The sequence below is a fragment of the Antedon bifida genome, chromosome 5 (genome assembly GCF_963402885.1).
Source record: "Antedon bifida chromosome 5, ecAntBifi1.1, whole genome shotgun sequence".
NCBI classification, from domain to species: Eukaryota; Metazoa; Echinodermata; class Crinoidea; order Comatulida; family Antedonidae; genus Antedon; species Antedon bifida.
Window position 1 is genome coordinate 14396908 of NC_136230.1, and position 9147 is coordinate 14406054.

The following is a 9147-nucleotide window of genomic DNA, read 5'->3' on the forward strand; positions in this document are numbered from 1 at the left end:
TCGACTTACCAATAAAATAATTCTTTCAATGACACTGTATTTGGGATTATGATTTATTACATGATACAAATATGCATTTTTGTTTTAATTTTCTTCATAGGTTTGGTAGGAAACCTGTTTTGTTTTTAGCTGTAGGCTTACAGTGTGGCTCTGGAATATTAACTTCCTTTGTGAAATCGTTTGCTGCTTACACGGCGTTGCGATTCATCACGGCGGCAGCAAACATTGCTGTTTTCATCACTGCCTTTGTTATAGGTAGAGTATTTTAATCTATAGGCCTAATTTGAGTTATAATGCATCATGCTCAAGGGCGGTTTCTAGATGTTTCTAATTGAACCCAGCTCCATATATACATATAAAGCAACCGATATTCCCATATTCTTATCAAAGCTCTAACCTTTGTTTAACTTCGGTGACCTGACGAGAACCGGTGCACAGTGGGCCAGAATTGGTTCAAAGTGTGCCAAAAGTCTATACGCATAAATAAATACTGATTACCTTAATTTTTAAAGGATCAAATGGGTTTTCAGACCCGTAGAATTTAATGGAAGTATTTTTAAATAGGTATGACGTAATACAAATGGTGTTTTCATTCTGATTGGTTGAGGCGAATGTGCTTGTAATTCTTATGTCGATTGATATTACATTCATTATTTAAAGTGTAAGGATTTCTATTACCCAGGGAAGTGTGAAATTAAAATGTTCATCTTCCTTGCTACACCCAATAAATCCAACTGGAACATTTTCTTAATATATTATACGTCATAAAATAATAATTTTTGATGAGTTAAATTCTCATTGCAATATCATGTGTGATTAAATTGCATCCATGATTGAAACGTACTTAAATTATTTAAAGATCCACAGAGTTCAATGAAACAATCTTTTTAATGTACAAATACTGTTTTCTGATTGTTGTGTGAATAATATTTATATTGAAAATAGGTTTTTATTGCATGTTACAAATAAGGGTTTAAATGACTGAAATACATCACTTATGTTGTCGTTTGTTTTCATTGTATGTTTTCGTCGATAGACTCTTCGCTCACCATACCTATCAGTAATACAGAACTCGAAATAATTGATGAACCATGAACTAGGAGAACATGTACACTCACTGGCATTTTACCATGGATAGAGTTGTATATATAACTCTGCTGTTTTTCGGCAGTAGTTCCCAAATTGTAAAGGGTCTAAACACGTACTAGATTTACATCCAACCCGCAAATTTCAGTGGAAGTCTCCTTTTCCTGGAAAGCTAGCTCTGCAAGCTATGTTGCAATTGTTTTCCTGAACCTTGTTTAGGTTCATCTACTTTCATTTCTATATCTTCTTTAAACCGATCGTGTATTTCTTTTCTTCATATCGGCAACGATGGCTTTTTCACTATCAGACGAAATACGCCACTTTTTTTACTGGCATTCTGTACCAATATGAATTAGCATTTCGAAGCACCTACTCCATTTGTGTAGTGGCGAGAGCCATGTAGCTGTAGGCTTCTTCACTTGACAATGGGAGTTTATCCAAATCATTAAACTGTTTTGGAGTAGCTCCACATATATAACATCGCATTGAATACTTGGTTTCAGTCAAAGCATTCACGACCTTTTGGTCAACTATGGTGAATTGTAAATTGTAGTGTATTTAGATGTTGTCTTTTCTGTTTTCATCTGCAGCCAGTTCATAGTTAATTAATATCAAATAATATATTGAATTGCAGGTGTAAAGGTCGGCAAAATCACGAGGAAGTATCTTTATGTTACTACTTCTGTAATTTCTTTTTTTTTACACTGAGCATTCGAAGTGCAGTTTGGTCCAGCAAGCTTTGAAGGGGTACTCTTGCCGAATCTTCTTTAACCGTTATATTATTTGGGTAGCATCTATGCTTAGCTTCCCTTACGTTCCAAAAACCTGTTTGTTATGACTGTTTTGTCATATCAGTTTAAACTAGCTAAAAGTGACAAAGCTTTTTCACTTGTAAACTTGATCGATTATTTTTTTTTTTCGGATATTAACTTTCATATTTTAGCTGGTCTTAATGGTGTTAGCATTGCAAACTTCAGCATATATTTTAAATGTGAATTTTGCTTATAGACGCCTTGTGAAGCAGCATAGAGAAGTTCTTCTGGTTCTCTGACTAATAATATCTGATGAAATGAACCTTGTGACGGCCATACTTGTACCATCTTCTTCGTAAATAATAAAGAAATGGTTTGATGGTATTAGTAGTATACTCCAAAAGGTCTTTTGGTATGTTCTCGTCATTCCTTACATTGTAATGTAAACGCAATTCACGTAAACATACATTGCAGGCTAGTTCAATGTTGGTAATTAAACCAGCCGAATGGACAGCTTTAAAGGTTGTATTTTGATATGGAGGCCATGTTACCTGTACCTACAGTACATTTATGAATGCTTATTCTCACACTGGTAGCATTCTCTTTTCCAATACAGACGCGTCGTGGAAAGGTTTTCTCTTCGTCAAGTTCGTGCGATTGCGGTACATCAACGTGTCAATGAAAATGCATTATACATTTATTTTAAAACGGGACATTTAAATAGCTTCCTATATGCAATGTCGCAAATTTTCGCAGCCAAATTTGGTATTAACGTAAAACTCAAGCTTTGCTCGAAATATTATTGTCAAAATTAGCGTGCGAATCGACGCGAATCCAAACTATTTTAGTGGTTTTACTTTAAAAATACGATTTTTTGGTATTTTTGGGTTATATTTTGTGACTTTTAGCCCTAAAATAGAGCAATAATCGAAAATGTTATTTTACTGCCTAATATAATTAATAACAGACAACAATTTTATGCAGTATCAAATCCATTGCTTTTTTCTAGAAAAAATAACAGCGAATTTATCAAAACTGTTGTTTTTGCTCATTTGAAGTGAAATGTCATGGTTTCTTCAAGTTTCCATGGTTACAAGACACTATTAAAATTTACAAAAAATTAAATTATTAGTGGATTTATATAATTTAAGATGTCTTCTTCCTAATCCAATATTAAAAAGTTCGGAATGCCACATTTACCATTTTGGACTTTTGGCACACTTTGAATTGATTCTGGCCCACTGTGCGGTGTTTCAACGTGGATAGGCCGTATGCCTACATACATTATGCTTTATATATATATATAATACAATAAACAATAGTTACTTTATTGCCGGAGCAAACCTTTAAAACTGTAATGTTAGTATACTAAATGCCAATTTACAAGAACGAACGTTAACGGTAAGCGGAAAACAAAATTAGCATATTATATTCTTAGCATATATATAGAATCTACGTTATTTCGTATGACATTTACAAAACAAGGAGCGATTGAGTGGAAACCCGCTCATGATAGATACAAATTCTACGTGGTACGGTTTTCCACCTACCATTATCCGCTCGGATCGTCTGTATAAATTGGCCTTAACCTGTAATGATACACTATTATGGTATTTATTTTTGTTCATATTGAATCTCTTTAGGTACTGAGACTGTCGGTGTTTCCAAACGAACATATGCTGGACTTGTTATCGAATTCTTCTTTGCATTTGGTCTAATAATCATGGCAGGACTTGCATACTTTATCCGTGAATGGCGAACTTTACAGCTTGTGGCTAGTGTACCTGGGCTATTATATTTTCTTTATATACCGTAAGAGAAAGTTCCAACACTGTATAAATACCGTAACACTTTTTGCATATTTTATTTTATTGTTTTATTGTCAAATATTAAAGTCCATAACAGGAGTTTTGCCTTTCCTTTTGTAATTATTATAAAGAATACAACACAAAGAGCGAAAGTAAATTGAAGTGATTAACATTTTTGTTTTCATTCATTTATTTGGCATAAACGATAAACAGTATGACCAGTGTAATGGTAAAACCTGTATGAAAATGTTAAAAGCTATCAAATACGATACATTAACAAATACATCATTGTTTTGTTAAACTAAAATAATTTTCTATATAATGTTTTAACATTATAGTCCTAATAGAAAATTATTTTAGTTTTTTTAACAAAACAATAATTAATGCATTAGCTTAAATTCTTGACCGAAATTACTCTCTTTAAATACAAATAATCTCTCTTTTTCAAGATTTTTCCCAGAATCAGCACGGTGGCTGATTTCTCAAAAAAGATATGATGAAGCAAAGAAGATAACTGAGAAGGCAGCAACTGTAAACAACGTTAATTTGCCAACAGATTTTCACTTTTCTGAACACATGGTACGTATAATAGTTATTACATATAATCAGGTATATGAAACGTAATCGAATATTTCTTAATTTTAAAACAATGATTGTTTATAATATTGAAAATTTCCAGTAATAATAATATTCATTCACATACAAGATACAAAATGTTTTTTATTGGTTTTTCCTGATGGTAAAACAATTACAATATATACAGAGGTTTCAACAACGAACGGATTTAAAGAGGCATAGAGAAATTACAAACCACCAGAGTTGAATACTGGAATTAATTTATAAACGGTGAAGATGTATATGTATCTTATCCCGTATCTTTTTAAAAGTCAACATGGGCACATTTATCTTATTTCTTGGTTCTGGTATTCCTTGATAGACAAATGATAAAAATATGAAGATAATAAAAATGTATACACCTACACACGAAACAAGGGTATTTCATTAAGTTATCAACAGCAAAAGAAATGTATGTTTCCTTAAATGAAAACGCACCTTTCTATTTTGAGGTAAGCTTCTTAGATATTTTGACTAGGATGTAATTATTTTTAAGTTATAACATTTCTTCTATTCACTTGCTGAACTTTTATATTATTTTCAGGGTAAACCATCTTCACTCATGTCGTTTCTTGATTTATTTAGACCATGGCCAGTTTGTAAGCGAACATTTAATGTTATGTTATGCTGGTAAGTTATGCTTATAGTATGTTTTACCTGATGTGTACGGCTTTTTTTTTAGGAAACACTAAACGTCTACACAAGCAAACTTTTCATTTTGTTTACTGCATGGTGACAAAAACTTAAGGAACCTCAGGAAACTTCTGAAAAATAAAAGTGTGTCTCTACTTCCCTAAAGCATATTATACACTAGCATAATTTACTTAACAATTTGGAGATGGTTTTGTGCCTGTTGGACACTAGTTACTGGAGGCTTTTGGCGACCTAACTTCTGCAAACTAAATAGTTTTCAGAAAAGACATTGGAAAACTTCCTTTGTCAAACTCGAAATTGGCAAACTAAAGCTGTCTAATACCTTAGCATCTACCATTGTTTGGAGAAGTTTGTTTGCATGCTGTTACTGGAGTCTGTCATTTTGCAGGCCTTCTTCAAACGATGGTAACGATCAATACCGTGACTATTTTTAATAATAATAATAATTGTTTAAATATTTAAATATTGTTTTTTTTTAAGGATTGCTGTTAATATCTCTTACTTTGGCCTCTCTCTGAGTACTTCTGATTTTGGCGTTAATCATTACATATCTTTTCTTGTATCTGGTGCTACCGAGATACCAGCCTATGCATTGAGTATTGTAGCTCTGGACTATTTTGGACGCAGACGATCTTTATCAGCAACATTGTTACTCGGTGGCGTTGCTTGTTTACTGACTATTTTTATTCGTAAGTAAACAACAACACCAATAATGATAATAATAAAAGAATTTATAATGCCCACGGCTGCAGTACATACATGTATAAAACCAGTTATGTTAAAGAATGAATAAAACAAGTTAACATTCCATAAAGGTCTACGACTAGTGATACTAAGGCAATTAAACTGTTTGTTTAAAGGATTTGGTATTTGCTTCCATAGTCTAGGAAAGGAAACAAATACAGAATTAGCTTTCGAAAGTATTACCTTTCGAATTCCAACGTAAAAGCTTACCCGGACACCTTTCAGTAGTTTTAATATACTACATTATTATAAGAATGAGGACAGTAACATTTCAGCACATTAAGTCCTAATAAAAGTCTATGTAATTTAAACAAGTCATCAATAGATAATAATTCTAGCACTTTCAATCTATACAAATAAGATGTGTCCCAGGAACCTTTCTAAACATCATTATCCTTGTTGCTTTCCTTTGTATACGTTCTATTCTATTAATTAACTTCTCAAATGGTGCCCACATTGAAGATCTTGTTGTACGCGGTAAACTTTTCCATAACATTCTCCAACTGTCCAAAGTCTGATGGAACTCTAAGCAGTATAGTATCATCTGATGATCTAAGTGAGCGAGCTGGTTAATACGATCAAGATTCTACTCAAATAATAATTTTGAGCAATATTCTGTCATGCTTTAAATGTGGTTATGAGTAATTCATACTTAATCCTGCGATGAACTGGTAGCCAATGAAGAAGATCTATGAATTAAAAGTTCGTCTTAATTATTGGTGATTCGTACTAGAATCACCTATTGATTTTTTTATAAATAAATATAGTAAGACATCACTGTGTTTTGTTTTTACCAATAATTGAATTTGTAATATATTTTTTATTTTGTTGAAAAGCAATGGGAATAGGACGACTGACAGTAGCGATGGTAGGAAAGTTTGGAGTAACCGCTGCATTCGGTATTATATTTTTCTATACTGCAGAGCTCTATCCAACTAATATACGGTTAGAAATATTATTTTCTTCTATTTAGTGGTTATCTCTAGTCTAGTTCAATTGAAAAAAAAGTTAAATACTGTGTTAAACGAGCAACTGCTCTAATAATTGTAATTGTATATTCGACGTCATGAGGTGTAGACTTAAAGCACATCATCTTTTTACTCCCCTATTCAACTCATACAGAAGAAAACAATGATTCTCGCCATCATTTTTATTTTGGCATTGTTATAATCTAGTTCATTTTTATTGTAATGTTGATATGTTCTTCTTTCCATAATGATAATGATGTAATGATATGATATGAATGTATCTTTGTCAAACTAACAGACTGCTATATTCATTTGGCAATAGGTCAGTTGCTGTTGGTATTTGTTCAACATCTGGTCGGATTGGAGCCATCCTATCACCATATATCCTCCACCTGTCAAAGTATTGGGCACCACTTGCAATGTTAACATTCAGTGTATTAGCCATTTCATCTGGAGTACTTGTTTTACTTTTACCCGAAACTGCCAATAGAAAGTTACCAGATACAATGGATGAAGTCACACAACTTAGAATGTAAGGGTTTGTTTGCAAATGTTTCAAAATTTGCATTCAGAATGTACAAATATACCGCAGTCATTGAAACATAATGGGTTCAGTAAGATGTCTAATCTATCAGGGCACGAGTTATGATTATTATGTGTAATTTTTTTGTTTTGTGTAATTATAAAGTTAATATTTGCATCAATTGTTGTCAGCGCTAGTAACAGCATGTTGCTTTGGTAGGTCTCTGTGTGTGTGGTTTATCTTCTTTCTAAGTTTACAGCATCGTTTCGACCAGGGAAGACGTGTAGACGTATGCCTATGTTACATGAATACGATCACTTTTGAATTTCATGGTCTGAACAAACATGTTAAAACGTAAAATAGCTATTTTAGTTTAAACTAACCAGCCGTACCTTGGGCGTATTTGTATAATTTCTTTCACTTCATTTTCTACACTTTTTAATGTCCATTAATATTAATTAATATTAACGTTTTATAATTTATTTTCAGATCTGTGACAACATTATCGTCAGCAGAATTAGGAGAAAAAGAAGCTATGACACAAACAACATTGATATCATGAGAAAGATTACACCGACGTACCATGATTGACTTCCGTAAAAACGTGAAAAAACAGCAGTTCCCAAGAAAAAATAATCCAGTCTCCTGTGGCTTGCTCATAAAAGCAATTGGGGTGATAAGGTTTATTAAATATTCAACGCTCTTACACTGTGTTTTAATCAACATTATGATGTTAATTTGTATCAGTACTTCTAGGTTTTCTATAGAATATATCCCAAAAAATTAATGAAAATCCATATAATAGGTTTAATTTAAGCGCATTTCATCAACTTGTAAGTATTTCACATGATTTAAATTTAGACTTGTTTTTAGCGTTATTTAATTTTCTAAAAAAGGAGAATTGATGCCTATTCTAATGGAATAACATGAGAATAGGCAGCAATTCGCCTTTTTAGAACATTAAATTTCAAATTTATAAAAATGTACGCATATTTAGAGATTATTGGAAAATATAATCAAATTAGCCAATTATTGTCTTGTTAATGATTTAATAATACACTGTATAATAGTTATTGATGTACATACTGTATATTTTATTTTAATGTATGGATGATGTTGCATGGGACACTTTGTATTAACAGATAAAGCCATAACATCAAAATATGAAAAGAAACAAAACAAAACATCATTTTTTTAATGATATGTAACAGTGATATACTAATTCTAATTAAGTTATGATGTACTGAAATTTAAATAAAGTTTAGAGAGTGAATCTCACAAAAAGACAAACAACTACAGCCAGCAATTTGTTTTCTTCCAAAATACTATAAGTAAGCTTTTAAAACTAATTTGAATACATCATATTAAATATTAAAAAGTGTTTCTAAGATCCACGCGTAGGCTCGCTATTTATTTATTACAGGCATAGATATATATATATATATATATATATATATATAGAACTCAACGGCTTTTGCTACGATGGATATATATGTGCTATTTCTCAAATGGCCTTTGCTACTTTGCATTTGACCTGTGACGTATATGTTTTCCTATTCAATTACATTGCTCATCGATAGGAGCAAACGGCCAAAAACGTCTTGAGAATTTAAATTTTCAAATTACGATAACTTTTCTAAAAATGATCGAAATTTGATCGGATAACCACATTTATAAAGACATTTTAATAGAGTTTACCCTATCATCAGCTTATATTTTCTTATCACGCACTTTTTGAAATATTGGTTTCTGAATCATGCCTACTTATCGGGTAGTAGTTTTGATAGGCCTGATTTGACAACAACCAACCTTAACCGTCTTGAACTTCTAATTTTTTTTTTACTTATCCGATTTGAAATTTCTTTTTTGTATACGATAGAAGATCATATAAAGAACGTGTATACGAAATTTCATCGATTTATCTTAATTTTAAGTTACTTTAAAAAAATAATTCTATATTGAATTTTTTCGCGAAAAATTGGGATGTCATTTTGCTA

General features: G+C 31.8%; 1 protein-coding gene across 1 annotated transcript in view; it reads right to left on the reverse strand.

Annotated features, from left to right (window-relative positions):
• The window catches only part of LOC144843358 (uncharacterized), an 851823-nt gene that overhangs the window by 334876 nt on the left and 507800 nt on the right, over window positions 1-9147 (reverse strand). The gene's annotated exons all lie outside the window — the stretch shown is intronic.